Below are 17,124 nucleotides of genomic sequence, written 5' to 3'. Positions count from 1 at the left end.
AAGAACAAGAGTAGGGACATCCCTGGTGGTCCAGTGATTGGGAGTCTACCTGCCAATGCAGGGGACATGGGTTCGATCCCTGGTCCAGAAAGATACCACATGCCACCTAAGCCCGTGTGCCGCCACTGCTGAGCCTGTGCGCCACAGGAGAAGCCAGAAGCCACTGCAATGAGAAGCGTGCGCACTGCAACAAAGGGCCACAACTGGAGAAGGCCCACGTGCAGCAATGAATGAATAAAATAAAATAAAATAATTTTTTTTTTAAAAAAGAGCAAGAGTAAAGCCAGAAACAGGGCACCCCAAAATTACAGAGATGACTGAAAAGGGCTCACTGAGAAGGTCATTCTGTGCCTCAAATACCATGTTTGAAAAAGTAGAGAGGCCATTGTGACTAGAATGGAATACATTTCAGATAGGAGGGCAGGGGATGAGACAAGAGGGGGAAATTGTCCTCAGCTGGACTAGAAGACATAGTTCTCCCTTCTGCTGAGAGTCTCCTTTACTACTCACACAGAACAGTTCACTCCCAACGCTTCTGGTCATGATGTGTGTGAGGTATTTTACCACAACGAGCAATTCTCTTACGCCAACTAGGCATCCAGTAATTTAGCTCAGTTCTGCCCCTTTCTACCTGGAGATAGCATCAGATTCCACAGCTCAAGGACTCAGTCCCACAAGACCCTCCTCAGAAGGTAGTTGCACGTCCATGTTCTCACCTCTGCTTCTGACCCACGGGCTGTAAATCTGAGGTTCCCGCAACCGTCTCCTTGAAGTGAAGTGAAGTGAAGTTGCTTAGTCGCCTTGGGTTTTATTAATTTGCTAGAGCAGTTCATAGCATTCAGGGAAATACATTTACCGCTTTATTAAAGGACATTTTCAGGATACAGATGAGCAACCAGAGAAGGAGATGCATAGAGCAAGGTCTTCAAGAATCCCAAGCCCAGGAGGTTCCGTCCCCTTGGAGCTGGGGTGTGTTCCTCTCCCAGTGTGGGTGTCTTCACTTGTGGAAGGCCTCCGAAGGGGTTTTACGGCATCTTCCATCAGGTAGGCATGATCAATCACTAACTCCATTTTTTCAGTCCTTCTCCCTTCTCAAGAAAATGGGGCCTGGGGCTGAAAATTCCAAGCTTGAAATCATGGCTTGGTCTTTCTAGTGACCAACCCTCATCCCAGAGCCCACCCAGAGTCCCCTCATGAGAACAAAAGACTCCAGGGCTTCAGGAGCCTTGTATCAGGAACCAGGGTCGGAGATGGAATATTAGAACAAAAGAAGCTCTTACCAGCTTAGGGATTTACAAGTGTTTTAGGAGCTCTGTGTCAGGAACCAGGGCCAGAGAACAATATGCATCTATTTTCTGTTAATTCACATCACCTTTTTAGATTGAGAGAGAATACATGTAGAGGGCTTTGAGCATTGTCAGGCTAAATCCATTACTATGGCCCCAATAATGCATATAACAAATTAAATCTCAGTGGAGGACCAGGATAAATATTTATTTTTGCTGACAGATCCATATGTTTGTTGGGCAGTTTTTCTGGCCCTGACTGGGCTCATTCTGCACCTCGAGTCAGCCACGGGTTGTGTAGGCAGTTCTGCTGATCTTGGCCAAGCTCTCTAACATGTTTGGGGATCTAGGGTGGCCAAAGCTGAGGCCACTTGGCTCCCTTCCACATTATCTCTCATCCTCCAGGAGGCTAACTGGCTTGCTTTCATGGCAGGGCAGGCTTCCATGAGCATAGGATTATATAAAGACCTCCTGAGGCCTAGGCTTAGAACTGGAATTCTGTCAGCTCTGCCACAGTTTACTGGACTGGCCAAAGCAAGTCATAAAGCCATCTCAGATTCAAAAAATGGGAAAATAGATCCTGACTTTTGATGGGAGGGAACAGCAGATTCAAATTATAGGAAGGTATAAATATGTAGAGGGATGGGGCCATTTTAGCCATTAGTTTACCACATTGGCACACAAAAGCCCCAAAATATTGGATATTATTTTTATATTTTTGAATTGCCTAGTTGTATTTTGGGGGTTTTAAATTGAGATTAATAATTTGTAAGAGCCCGTCTAGATGTCGCAGTTTTTTTTTATCTTTGAATTTTGGGGTGGGTTGTTATTGCTTTTTGCTTTTTTCCCCTATTGAAGTTTACATTTTTACTGTAATAAGACATATCAGTCTTTTTCCCTTTATGACTTCTGCCTTGGTCTCATGCCTAGAAAGCCCTGTCCTACCCCAGGCTGGAAGTTTTTTAGATTACCTACATTTCTTTTTTTTTTTTATTAGTTGGAGGCTAATTACTTCACAACATTTCAGTGGGTTTTGTCATACATTGATATGAATCAGCCATAGAGTTACACGTATTCCCCATCCCGATCCCCCCTCCCACCTCCCTCTCCACCCGATTTCTCTGGGTCTTACCAGTGCACCAGGCCCGAGCACTTGTCTCATGCATCCCACCTGGGCTGGTGATCTGTTTCACCATAGATAATATACATGCTGTTCTTTCGAAACATCCCACCCTCACCTTCTCCCACAGAGTTTAAAAGTCTGTTCTGTACTTCTGTGTCTCTTTTTCTGTTTTGCATATAGGGTTGTTGTTACCATCTTTCTAAATTCCATATATATTTGTTAGTATGCTGTAATGTTCTTTATCTTTCTGGCTTACTTCACTCTGTATAATGGGCTCCAGTTTCATCCGTCTCATTAGAACTGGTTCAAATGAATTCTTTTCAACGGCTGAGTAATATTCCATGGTGTATATGTACCACAGCTTCCTTATCCATTCATCTGCTGATGGGCATAGATTACCTACATTTCTTATAGTACTCTTATGTTTCATTTTTCACAGTTAAACCCTTTCTCTGTCATGAAGACTGACCTTTTTTTTGGAAAGACTTTTTCTAATTATTAAGTGAACCAAAATGGAAATCAGCACAGAAACTACAGTAAGTATAAGAGAAAGGCCAGCTTACTAAATATGGGTTTCTGATTTACCATAGCTTACTTTCAAAGACCCTGTCCTTTTCTACCTACTCTGAGATTATGTCTACCTCCTGCTTAGCATTCAAAAGGATAGTCTCATATTTCTTGCCACACGTAGCTGGTATCTTTGATACCTAATCTTATTTGTCATAAAGACCAGCAGAAAATTCTTTTTCTGCCTCACATTATAGGCAGAGCTATGAGGACTGAAATAATCATAGCTTTCAGGTAACACCTGCTTGCCACAATGGATGACATGTATACTATAAAGCTACATTGTCAGATCTTATCATTCTAACACTGAAAATTATACATTTATACAGCATTCAGATTCTCATAGGCATTTTCTGCCAAGGCACAACATAAAGAAACTCTTAACTATTTAAGTAAAAGAGACGATGAATGATATTAGATTACAACTACAAATTTGACAGCTTTTTTGGAGGTCTCATATTCAGTCATTTTACAAATATTTATTGAGTATCTGTTACGTTACTGTTTAATCTCAATGCCACTTTATCCTAAACTATATTTACAACATTCCTATAAATCCTCTCTTTGGCCATTGTCCTCTGTCTCAATGAATGTCACCAGTTACCCAAGTCAAAAGACTTGTTCCTTGCCTTTTTCTCTCTAACTTTACTATCAACTCCCAAGTCTTCAAATTCTTTCTCTTCTTTATTTGAGGTGCCACCACTATAATCCAAATCTTCATTGTCAGTCTTAGCCACAGCTTTTGCTTCTTACTTATATACTTTCCTTATGAAAACCAAGATCTTTATGAAATGTGAATGTGATGCATCACACTCTTAAAATTCTTCTTTTGATTGCCATGAATCTTAGGATAAAACCAAAACTCACTCAACATGGTTTATAAAGCCCTATGCAGTCTGACCGTGACTTAGCTCTCCTGGCTTCTCTTACTCAGTATTTTAGCCAGAGAATTCATGGTGTTCCCAGAGTGGTTGCTTAAAAAATATATTTAGTGAATGGATGGATGAAAGTATGTCATCAGTGATAATGACTTAAAATTCAGCATTCATTCCTGATATCTAAGGAATATAGGCCTAGATTGGAGAAGGAAATGGCACCCCACTCCAGTACTCTTGCCCAGAAAATCCCATGGATGGAGGAGCCTGGTAGGCTACAATCCATGGGGTCACGAAGAGTCAGACATAACTGAGCAACTTTACTTTCACTTTTCACTTTCATGCATTGGAAAGGGAAATGGCAACCCACTCCAGTGTTCTTGCCTGGAGAATCCCAGGGACGGGGGAGCCTGGTGGGCTGCCATCCATGTGGTCGCACAGAGTCGGACTCGGCTAAAGCGACTGAGCAGCAGCAGGAGCAGCAGCAGAGGCCTAGATTTGGCATTTTTATATCGACAATGACAGTTATAACTTCCACTAGAAAGTAAATATTTCAGACTCTTTATGAAATAGCTCACTGTGAATTTCTTTATGCAAAAAAAAAAAAAAAAGTTGCCAGAGGAAATTTCTATTATCTAGTTGTGTAATAAAAAAATTATAGTGTATAGTAGTATGCAGCAGGAAGCTAACCTGACCAGCAGACTCATGAGAATTTTGAGTGCATACCAGTTGACTATGAGGCCGAAAAGTAGCTACACATTAAAAGACATGATCTTTGTCATATTCTCTTGTCACCACAGGGGACATCCAAATAGTGACTCAGTGCCCTACAAACCCAGTTGATGGCTCTGTACAGTAATAGTCTAATTAATGAATACTATATATATTAATACGGGCTTCCCAGGGGGCTCAGTGGTAAAGAATCTGCCTGCCAGCACAGGAGAAACAGGTTTGGTCCCTGGGCCGGGAAGATCCCCTGGAGGAAGAGATGGCAACCCACTCCAGTATTCTTTCCTGGAAAATCCCAGGAACGGAGGAGCCTGGTGGGCTGTAGTTCATGGGATCACAAAGAATCAGACACCAGTGAGCAAGTGAGCACACAATATATGTTAATATACTTTAATATATTAATAGCAAAGCTTATTCTACATATGTCAACCTGGATATGGAAGAAGTTGAAGACGGTACCAGGTTCTGCAGTACTGGGTCAGAGGCAACCCGCCTGATGAGGAACAGAAAGTGAACTTCTCATGAGTGGGTCTGGACTGGCCCAGGCCAGGGAAGCCAGACTCTCTGGACTTGTATGACCTGGGAGCTGCTCGGGCCTGGGGAAACTCATGACATTAAGCAGAGCATAATCCTGAGAAAAGCCAAAATACTTACTTTTGTTCAGACCAAGAAGGTAATAACATGCACTTGCCCTGCCTGGTGGACAAAGTACCCAGAAGAATGCGGAGGAGACAGGATGTGGGTTCATGTCCCGGAGCCCGTCTCATTCCGGCTGCACTAGATCTAGACCCTGCGCTGTCAGAGCTGTGCTCCCATAACTGCACAGAGGTAGCCGAAGGGACGTAAGAACAGAGTAAACCTTCTCGGAATGGCAAAAAGGACCCAAGGCTACTCAGTAAGGTGTTTAGCAGCTCATCAAAACTGTTTTTAATGACATTGAAAAATTATAAAGTTACAGAAGAGATACATAGTAGAATGTGGTCGATTGAAACCTGTACATAACTTTCAAACCTTCATTCCCTCATGCCACAAATATTCACTGAATACAGTTACTCTATGCCAGGACTGGGCTACATACCATGAGGAATGTAGATGTAACAAACTTAGGTCCTATTTGCAAAGGACTTAGACTGTATTTGCTAATACAGTCTTTATCATTACTTAATTCATGATCACTTGCCTAAAAAATACACCTTAAGATTAATAAAGGGAAAAGAATATTAGGCAAAAAAAAAATTAAACATTAGGGTCAGTCTAGTTCTTCTGACTGGGCTCAGAATTGTAATGTGAGCTTTCTGGCAATAAAGACAAAGGGAAAACAATCATATCATTAAAAATGATCTGGAACAGAGTTTTTCCTGGTTCTGTTTGTGGGATACAATTTTCATGTGGTGAAATGTGCATGATATAGGGGAAATTGTGTAAATGCAGTGAATACTTACATAGTATAATGTATGTACTATATATGTGTATAAGTAGATTTTTATGGGCTATTTCTTATTCTGATCTTTCTTAAAAGGCCAAGTTATGATCAACCTAGACAGCATATTAAAAAGCAGAGACGTTACTTTGCCAACAAAGGTCTGTCTAGTCAAAGCTATGGTTTTTCCAGTAGTCATGTATGGATGTGAGAGTTGGACAACAAAGAAAGCTGAGCACTGAAGAACTGATGCTTTTGAACTGTGGTGCTGGAGAGGACTCTTGAGAGTCCCTTGGACTGCAAGGAGATCCAACCAGTCCATCCTAAAGGAAATCAGTCCTGAATATTCATTGGAAGGACTGATCCTGAAGCTGAAACTCCAGTACTTTGGCCTCCTGATTCAAAGAACTGACTTGTTTGAAAAGACCCTGATGCTGGGAAAGATTGAAGGCAGGAGGAGAAGGGGACAACAGAGGATGAGATGGTCAGATGGCATCACTGACTCAATGGACATGAGCTTGAGTAAACTCTGGGAGGTGGTAATGGACAGGGAGGCCTGGCGTGCTGCAGTCCATGGGGTCACAAAGAGTTGGACACAGCTGAGTGACTGAACCAAACTGAACTGAAAAGGCCAAGGCAATACAGGCTAGTAAGGGTGATAAGGCACATACATAAATAATTAGAATCCAAGATAGAGGGTGATAAGTGCCCTGGAGAGTAATAGACAAGTTGATATGGGAGTTCAGGGGAAGGAGAGATTTCTTTCAGGATAAAAGAAAGTGCAAAGTCATAATTGGTCCTTGAAGGTAGGATCTGGACATCGGAAGACCGGGAGAGGAAGTTCCCTTCCTCTAAGACTATTTGCCAGAATTTAGGAACAGGCACATTGAAGTAAGTTGAGTATCTAAGGCAAACATGCTAAAACTAATGAAATGACTCCAAGAAAAAGAATGTTGCTACACCTTAAACTTACACTGTGTTATATGGGAATTATAGCTCAGTAAAGCTGGAAAAAGAACAAAGTTCAGTGTGTAGAGATTTACCCCTCCCCCCCCAAAAAATAGAAAAGAGAATGTGCAAACAGCATGACTTTGGAGGCAGACCTGGTTTTAGATGCTTGTATAATCTCACAAAGCCTCGGTTTCTTCAACCCTAAAATAAAGATAACATTTACTACCTCTCATAATTTTTGTAAGGCATGCAGGAACTAGTGTAGATGAGAACTTCTAGCACAGTGGTTGATACCATGGTACATAGTAACTTATCATTTTCTTCCCGCCTTTCAAGGTAGAAAAAAGTAGTTCTAAGGACCCAGATAATTAAGGACTGACTACGATCTTCAACTCATGGCAGGGTCACGTCATGATGAATGCATAGTAAGTTGAAAAGTCAGAATGCTTTTAATACACCTAATCTACCAAACATCATCACATCATCCTAGACCACCTTAAACGTTCTCAGAGCACTTACATTAGCACAAGCCTATTTTATAATAAAGTGTTGAATGTCTTGTGTAATTTACTGAATACTGTACTGAAGGTGACAAACAGATGCGTGGGTATAGAATGATTGTAAGTGTACTGGTTGTTTATCCTTGTGATCACATGGCTGACTGGAGGCTGCAGCCTACTGCCCAGCTCCATGACAGAGTATCGTCCCGTGTAGCACTAGCCTGAGAAAAGGTAAATATTCAGAGTTTGAAGAATGGTTTCTATGGAATGCTTTTCACACCATCATAAGTCAAAGAATCTTAAATCTAGCCGTTGTAATTCAAAGGCTGTGTATGTTCATGGATATTGAAAGTTACAACTGCTTTATCTGTGACTGAACAGGATATAAAGACCTACTAGTGAAACCTTAGTAGTGAAAAATTAGAATTCCTGAGTATCTCAACTCCCTGGGACACCATTCTAAAGAGGAAAGTCTTAATAGTATCCGAGATGAAATCTTATATGTAAGCTAAACACATCACCTGTATGAGAGCAGGATGATGTAAGAGCAGCTCGTGGGAAAAACTTAGAACCTTGACTTGTTTTTCGGTTTCAGTGTGAATCAGTCACTTGATGTGGCTGCCGAAGAACAAGAGAGGAAGGAGCTGCTAATCAGATGACTCTCTGAGTCTGGGGTGTTATTGCCAAATGCAGTGCAAACTTTTCAGTCCTGCCTCTGCTCTGTCTCCATGTAACATTTACACTGTTGGCCACGCATTCTTTCTTGATTTGCAGAGAAACAAATTCCTAATTTTATTCTGTTATGAACATTCCTCAAATTTCCTTCAAGCTTTATTTTCCTGACACTTGCCTCTCAAACTCTAGTCTTTTCTCTGCTGTAAATCTCTTTTCGGACACCTTTCCTTGAGCAGACATACATGCTGGAGTCTCTCCCACACACATTTCCATCTGAAACATTCCCTCAGCCCACCAGGTATGCACTCTTCCTTACCCTACTTTTTCTGGACTTCCCCAGTGTTCTTATCTACATACTGTCCTGAGAGGCCCCAGTCCCTTCGAAGATTTGTACATCTGAAGACATCTGTAGCTGTGTCTCCCACCTGAAGCCCTCTTTGCCTTTAGGTTCATATATCGAATTGCCAGATCACCAGACTTTAACACCCTGGTGTATCTCATAGGCACTTAAAAAATCAACATTTCTGAAGCTTACCTAGTAATGTTTCCCCAAACCTGACCTTATATTTTCTGTTTTCAGGGGTAAATTTGCTATGTTAGTTTGCTACTGTCCCCACCAAACCCACCTAAACTAGGAACTATGACATCCTGCCTTTCACCAAGTCCTGCCGGTTTTACCTCTTGAATATTTCTTGAACCCACTGTTTCCTTTTCCACTGCTACTACCACTTTAACTTAGTTGTTTATCTGGATTGAAGCCTCCTAACTGGTTCTCCTTTGCCTCTTAAAATGGACCTTTCACAGTTTCCACAGCAGATAGAGTACCTAGTTAAAATATAGGTCTTACACTTGCACACCTGTGTTCATAGCAACACTGTTTACAATAACCAAGACATGGAAACAACCTGAGTAATAATTCCATTGTATATATGTAACACATCTTTTTTATCCATTCATCTCTAAATGTCCATCAACAGATGAATGGATAAAAAAAAAGATGTGTTACATATATACGATGGAACATTCTAGCCGTAAAAAGAATGAAATAATGCCATATGCAGCTACATGGATGGGCCTAGAGGTCCACCCTTCATACTAAGTGAAGTAAGTCAGAAAGAGACAAATACCATATAGTATCACTTATATGTGAAATCTAACATATGACACAAATGAACTTATCTACAAAACAGAAACAGACTCACAGTCGTGGAGAACAGGCTTGTGCTTGCCAGGAGGGAGGGGCATGGGAGAGGGAAGGAATGGGAGTTTGGGATTAGCAGGTGCAGTCTCTTATATAGAATGGATAGCCAACAAGGTCCTGTTGTATAGCACAGGGAACTATTAATATCTTTAGTATTCTGTAATACCATAATGAAAAAGAATATATATGCAACTGAATAATGTTACTATATACCAGAAACTAACACATAATTGCAGTTCAACTATACTTCAGTAAAAAATAAAATAAAAAAAGATCTTACCTTCCCACTCAAGGCTTCCCATTGCCTTTGATACAAAGTTTAAGGTCTCCAGCATGACATAAATAAACCCGTGGAATCTTGCCTATCAACCTCTCCAACCCCATTTCTAATTCCCATTTCTAACTTCTAAATTGATTGTAATTCTTGTAATATGCTAAACCAGTGATTGAAAATGGGCCTTTGCTAATCCTATTCTTTGTTCTAGGCTTGCTGTATTCTCTATTCTGTGTTTCTTCACACACGCCATCCCATCCTTTTCTGGATAATTCCTATTCATGCCCCCTCCGCAAGAAGCTTGCTCTGACTCCCCAGTCTGAGTTGAGTATTGGTGTTCTGTCCATCTTGTATGTAACTCTATAATTTCATTTTTACTATATTGTTATCTGTGTGTGATACATGTCTGATCAATGAGTATATGCTACATTCATTCTAATATGTTTTTTTGCCAGATTAGCCAGTAAGGTCCTTGAGGCCTTATTCATCTTTTATCTTCAGTAGCTGGCTCTGTGGTCACTTTCCCTTGAGCCCTAAATGCATACTCCACATCTCTATATGGATATCTCACCCGCATTACTAACTCAGTATGTCTAACACTGAATGTCAGTGAACCTCCCACATCCCCAACCTTCTCACTCTCCCCTCAAAAAGTAGAAAAGGAAAGGAACTCTGCTTTTCCCGAACTCTCTAGCTATCACCCACATCTGGGCAAAACCAACATGGTCCTCTTAGACTCTCTCTCTCCCCTCACCCTCATTTCACCAAGGCTTGTGGGGCTGCTATAGAAAGACTGAGTCTAGGTGACCTCCAGTTCTGAAACTATTATTCTATTGGTAAGCAGCAGCTTGGCTTATACAAAATAATATAACTGTTTTAGGTTGAAAGAGGCAGCTTAGTAATATTGATAGTTAAGATTTCAGACTCTGGAATGAGATTTCTTGGTTCACATCCCAGATCTGCTACTTACTTTGCTGTGTGACTCTGGTAAGACTAACTCAACCTTTCTCTGCCTTGGTTTCTTCGTCTATAGAATAATGACTAAATGAGATAATGGATAAAACAAACAAACAGCACAGTGCATGGATACAATTAGAGACTTCATAAGAACACAAATGACTTTATATTATACTCAGGTAGGTGCTTTCCTTTGCTTTCAGTGTGACTTCCAAATCTCAAGAACCTAAGGGTGGCAATTCATTTTTCATCTTTGTTAGGAAATGTTTTAAGAACCTGCCTTTTTGTATTTTATTGGTGAGGAAACTCTCTTCTCTGCTTTAAAGAGTAGCTTTTGGGTTGGGAAGATGCCCTGGAGAAGGGAACAACTACGCACTCCAGTATTCTGACCTGGAGAATTCCATGGACTGTATAGTCCATGGGGTTGCAAAGAGGTGGACACAACTGAGCAACTTTCACTTTTGATATACAGTCTAAGAATTTGAAATCATTTTTATCATCTTGAAGTAACTTAAATACAAGGTATCCTTGTTGTTTTCCTTTCTCACATAGTCTGTCAATGGTTCGATCCCTGGATTGGGAAGATCCCCTGGAGAAGGGAGAGGCTACCCACTCCAGTATTCTGGCCTGGAGAATTCCGTGGACTGCATAGTCCGTGGGGTCGCAAAGAGTTGGACACGAATGAGCGACTTTCACTTTCACAAAAGTAAATGACGGTTGAATTCCCCCTAGAAGAAGGGCCAGACCAGCAGGATAATTGGAACATGGCATGGGTCAACACAGAGCCACATGGCCCATGTCCTCTGATTATGTCTGCCTGTCTCAATTAGGACAGGAGGGAATCAAGGAAAGTAATGGGTGTTAGGTTAATAACTATGGGTAACTTGAAGAGAATGGCCGAATTGCAAGAGTGATTGGTGTGATTGCTGGTATGTATTTAACAGCATTGATGCTGGAGTTACCTTGGATGAGTGATCTTAGATAAGTGATTTGACCTCTCTGTACCTCAGTTTCATTTCTAAAAATGAAGATAATAGAGTCTCTGTCACAGTGTTCAAAGATTAAATGAGTTCGTGTATGTAAAGCAGTGCCTGCTGTGTAAATGTTTGACATTGTTGTTTTTATTGATGGTAATGGCCAAACAGCAACGAGAGGTTTATTCATTAACTGGATGATGTCGCAAGCCAGCCGTCTAATACTTGTGCTCCAGCTTGTCAGCCTTAAGTTGTAGATACACTAGAAAGCGGTATCACTTTGAAGCTTCTCTAATAATCCATTTATAATGTAACATTCACTGTATCTGCAATGATTACTTCCTGACGTAATATCACTGAGCTTTGTTCTGAATTCAAGAATTTGAACGAGCTGATTTTTTAGGCCCCTTCCCACTGTGAATTTATGAATCTTCATTTTCTGGTCAAATATATTTTGTGCTCTAGTTTCTTCTTAGGTGTGTGTATGCGCAGTCACTCAGTCCTGTCTGACTCTCTGTGGTCCCACCAAGCTCCTCTGTCCATGGAATTTTCCAAGCAAGAATACTGAAGGGGGTTGCCATTTCCTTCTCCCTACCCAAGGATTACAAGCCGCATTTCTTGCATCTCCCACATTGGCAGGCAGATTCTTTACCATTGTGCCACCTGGGAAGTGCCTCTAGTTTCTCCTTATGTGTGCTTTAATTTCCTCTTGGGATGTACTCCGTTTATTATCCCTTTTAATCTGCTTGTCAGCTTGTGTGGGTTTTTTAATGTTAAGTTATCATGTTTTTCAAATCACATGTCTGAGTTTAGAATAGCAACTAGACCTATTTTTAATTTTTTTTTAACTTTTTAGTGTGTAAATTTTCAGTCATAACTAAAAGTCATGAAATTAGGATAGCTTTAAAATGGTCAGCTCATTGTATATAGAATCTAGAAAGAAAAATGGTAGTGATGAACACGTTTGCAGGGCAGGAATACAGACACAGACATAGAGAACATACTTGTGGACACAGTGGGGGAAGAAGAGGGGGGATAAATTGAGAGCGGCATTGAAATATATATACTACTGTGTGTGAAATAGATAGGTATTGGGAAGCTGCCGTATAACCCAGGGAACTCAGCTTGGTGTTCTGGGATGACCTGAAGGCGTGGGATGGGGGGTGGGAGGGAGGTCTAAGAGGGAGGGGATATGCGTACACTTAGAGCTGATTCATGTTGTATAGCAGAAACCACCGCAACATTGTAAAGCAATTATCCTCCAATTTAAAAAAATTTTTTTAATTGTCAGCTCATGGCCAAACTCTTTTCATGTACCTCTTAACCCTCCAATTATTTTGAAACATATGCCCAATGTTACTTTGATCATAAGTACTTCATGTAGCTCTGAGATAAACTTTTTTCAAAAATATATAATCACAATCCCATTGTCACATGTGAAAATAATGAACATTCATTTGTGGTTGAACCAGTCTTTAAAAAGAAAAGCAAACTAGTTATTACCCAGGCCTAGGAAGAGGATTTAGACATCGTTGTTCACGCAACAAAACCCACACGTAGATGACCCCAAAAAAGGACTAAGTACTAAGCAATGTACTGAGGAGAGAAATCTCTCTCCTGAGTAATTTATTAAGGATTTCAATTCTGAAAAGTATGCCCCAAACACCAATAAAATGTGCCAGAAGCAATTTATTCATCCTCCCAGAGAAAAATAAAAATGGAATGTCTTTTTGAGTTGTGGTTTTCCATGTATGTGGTAGACCCTTTACTATTGAATTATTGAAGAAGTCTTGATTTCATTTGTGACACAGCAGTCTATTCTAGATGCTTCAGAGTCTCAGGTGGCTTTTCTTAAGCCAGTTAAAAGATTTAAGAAAAGAAGTCTTTGCATGTCCATTTATAATAACTTTATTTAAAATTTATAATTAGGAAACCACTGTCCTCTACACAAAACTAGAAGAAAGTCAATTTTTACTATTATTCTATTATTTTTCTTATTTTTCAGAATCTGCCACTTTTCTATTTCATCCTATAAAAACTTAGTGATAGGAACCTTTTCTTAAAGTTCTGTTTATTAAAAGTAGAAATATTAGAAACATCTCTAGTATCACAGTGCTTCCATAATACCTTAAGCCATTTCTTTCAAACTTTTTTTTTTATTCCTGTTTCTTGGAAAAGATGACTTTGAAGAGTCCTTTATTCATTTATTTGCATTGAAATTTGGAAACAAGGACTTAGTTCCATTACATTCCAAAATCTAAAATAAAATTACTTTTTCCATTTTTTTCTAAATGGCTCCCTAACATTTTAAGAAAGAGTTGGAAGTGAATCCTTCATTCCCAGGGGAGCCTTCATATAATATAATTAGGTCTACTCTTAAGCCTTATTGATAGAGGAAATTGTACACTGAGATTATATGTGGTACTGTTTCCAAATAGTATGTTTTCACTGTGTAAGACGGAGATTGAACCGTCAGTGTTTCCCTGGTCACTTTAGTCATCAAACTTAAGTGCTATGTTTGTGAATATAAAAATGGGATGGCATAATGAGAGAAAATGGATAATGCTTTTGACTTTATCAGCTACTGGAAGTACTCAGAATAAAGACCACTGGGGAAGAAAAAAGACCACTGGAATATCTCCATGTTTAGGATAACTCTGCTCTGTATTCAGTATGTTTGTAGCTGAGTTCATGGTGGACCTTTTTGTAAATGGCTGTTTATAGGAAGCATACTGTTACCTTTTCAAGAATACTTTGAAAGTTCAAACTTTTCATACAGTTTCTTTCTAGAGGTGCTTAACATTTTCTGCCCAATCTAAAAATTACTTTCCTATGCCAGCAGGTGGAAGCAAGAGCAGTTGAATTGTAAGACTGCTTTCTAAGTGTACTGGCATGTCCCGTAGATAATCTGTCCGTGACTCAAAATATCTTTATGATATAGCCCTTATTTTAATTACTTTTCTTCAGCAACTTTGTTATCCTAGAAGTTTCTCTTGATTGCTTTATCAACGTATTTACTTAGTGTCTGGGGCTGAATTTAATAATCATTGTAAGGCAGGCTAATTTAGATTTTTTATTGCTTTCTTATACTTGATTTAACAGTTACAACATATATACTATGTGCTGATACATTCTTCCACATTTGCCGAGAAGTAAAAAGATAACTAAGATACGATCTTCATTCTCAAAGAGCTTACTTTCTAGTGGAATGAGAAGGAGGATGTTTTCTTCATTCTTGGCCTGGCCTGGGAAGAACAGATCACTCAGCCATCCTAGTGGATCTCCAACTAACCTATGGCTGGCATTCAGTATTCACACAGATTTTAGTTCATTCAACAAATATTTACCAGGTACTAGGTACTATAGAGGAGCTTAATTTATAAACTTGTGCTTTTTTCCTAACAGAACTTAAAAAAAGAGAGAAAAGACCAAAACACTCTTCAGGAGAAGTATCATTTATTTTTAAAATTTTCAATTCAGGTTTTATAGATGCAGTTGACATATAGACCCTAAAACATTAAACTTAGAATTTAGAAGTTATAAGCAACTAATGTGAGTAACATTTCCTAGAATATACTTAGAAGACCTTCCACAAATACTAATCAAAATAAAATAAAAGTAAGCTATTCTAGGGGTTTCCCCAGGGGCTCAGTGGTAAAGAATCCACTGGCAATGCAGGAGACACTGGTTCGATCCCTGGAACGGGAAGATCCCCGGGAGGAGGATATGGCAGCCCACTCCAGTATTCTTGCCTGGAAAATCCCATGGACGGAGGAGCTTGTCGAGCTACAGTCCATGGGATCGCAAAGAGTCAGACATGGCTGGAGCGACTGAGCACAAGCTATTCTATATAAATTCTATTAACTGTTTACTGACAGCTAATAATAATAATAAAGTATTTTATACAAAGAATATAAAAGAGGAAAACCAAGTTCTACGGTTGTGTGTGTGCACGCTTAGAAATATAAGAATCTCTCCAAGGTAGAGTTACTTGTTCTGTCTTACAAATTCCCCATCACTGTATTCGTTTAAAATTTGCTGCCTGATGTTCTCATCTATCTCTGTGTCTCTTCTTCACAAGTCTATAAGCTGAAAGGCAGGAACTGTGATCTTATTCATTTCCTAATCTCAGTATTTACTAAAGGAATGAGCAAATCAAATAATTTATTTCTTGGGAAAGCCCTTTGTAATGAGCTCTTTTGGGAGTGGGAGATATAATTTGCAATGGAGGCATATTCACAGAGGATGGTAACAAATCAGTATCTTTACCTGAGAAATCGCCAGGGATTAAAGAACTAGCATTCATTGCATAGGATGCCTCAACTGAACCTTGTCTTCAAGAAATGTATATTATTGGTTTGCCTGAGTACCTTAAGAAAGCATTTGGAACTTGCTAGGCATACACTTCATCAAGTGGTATACTTGCTTACCTAAGAATAATCAAAGGACTCTGGAAAGAGTGAGGCCTGAGTGCAAAGGGTCGCCATCAGCTTGTCTCAGTTTGAGTTGTTTTACTCTTTTGATGCCTTCAAACTGTGGTGCTGGAGGACTCCTGAAAGTACTGTAGACAGCAAGGAAATCAAACCAGTCAGTCTTTTTTTTTTTTTCATTTATTTTTATTAGTTGGAGACTAATTACTTTACAATATTGTAGTGGTTTTTGTTATACATTGACATGAATCAGCCATGGATTTACAAGTATTTCCCATCCCGATCCCCTCTCCCACCTCCCTCTCCACCCGATTCCTCTGGGTCTTCCCAGTGCACCAGGCCCAAGCATTTGTCTCATGCATCCAGCCTGGGCTTGTCAGTCTTAAGGGAGATCAATCCCGAATATTCACTGGAAGGACTGGTGTTGAAGGTGAAGCTCCAGTATTTTTGTCATCTGATGCAAACAGACAACTCATTGGAAAAGTCCCTGATGCTGGGAAAGGTTGAAGGCAGAAGGAGAAGAGGGCATCAGAGGATGAGATGGTTGGATGGTATCACCAATGCAATGAACTTGAACTTGGGCAAACTTTGGGAGATGGTGAGGGACAGGGAGACCAGCATGCTGCAGTCTATGTGGTCACAAAGAATCTGACATGACTGGGTGACAGAACAACAACAACTCTTTAGACATAGGTAACTAAAAGGTGCTCATGCCTGCTTGGTCTGTTTCTCAGAGCTGGGTGAAAGCTGAAGTGGGGCACCCTTCCACAGTCCCGACAGCAACCCTTCAGAGAGTGGTACAGAGAAATCAGACAAGTGATATCAGTGTATATGCTTTAGCTACCTACCTTCTTCTCTCCTCATTACAATCAGGGTGGGAAATCAGGGAGATGCAAATAGTGACAAATCCGATTTTTTTTCCCCTAAGATTCAGGTGCAACATGAATGTAGCACAGTAGTTAAGAATATGGGCTTTGGGAGGCAAGGATATACAATGGAAAAAAGACAACCTCTTTAACAAGTGGTGCTGGGAAAGCTGGTCAACCACTTGTAAAAAGAATGAAACTAGAACACTTTCTAACACCATACACAAAAATAAACTCAAAATGGATTAAAGATCTAAATGTAAGACCAGAAACTATAAAACTCCTAGAGGAGAACA

At 40.0% G+C, this 17,124-nt stretch overlaps 1 protein-coding gene across 4 annotated transcripts in view; it reads left to right on the top strand.

The window, feature by feature from the left end:
• NLN (neurolysin) overlaps positions 1 to 17,124 on the top strand; it is a 97,343-nt gene that overhangs the window by 5,414 nt on the left and 74,805 nt on the right. Inside the window, exon 1 of one of the 4 annotated variants that reach the window (XM_043488984.1) lies at positions 2,870 to 2,945. The exons of 2 other annotated variants lie outside the window; for them this stretch is intronic. The gene's annotated coding sequence lies outside the window, so the exon portion shown is untranslated. Of the gene's footprint in view, positions 1 to 2,869; positions 2,946 to 7,351; positions 7,377 to 17,124 lie in introns of those variants that run through there. One more of the 4 variants, XM_043488985.1, reaches the window with a different exon arrangement.

Source organism: Cervus canadensis, chromosome 16 (genome assembly GCF_019320065.1).
Source record: "Cervus canadensis isolate Bull #8, Minnesota chromosome 16, ASM1932006v1, whole genome shotgun sequence".
Classification (NCBI taxonomy): domain Eukaryota; kingdom Metazoa; phylum Chordata; class Mammalia; order Artiodactyla; family Cervidae; genus Cervus; species Cervus canadensis.
This window is presented reverse-complemented; position numbering and strand designations above follow the sequence as displayed.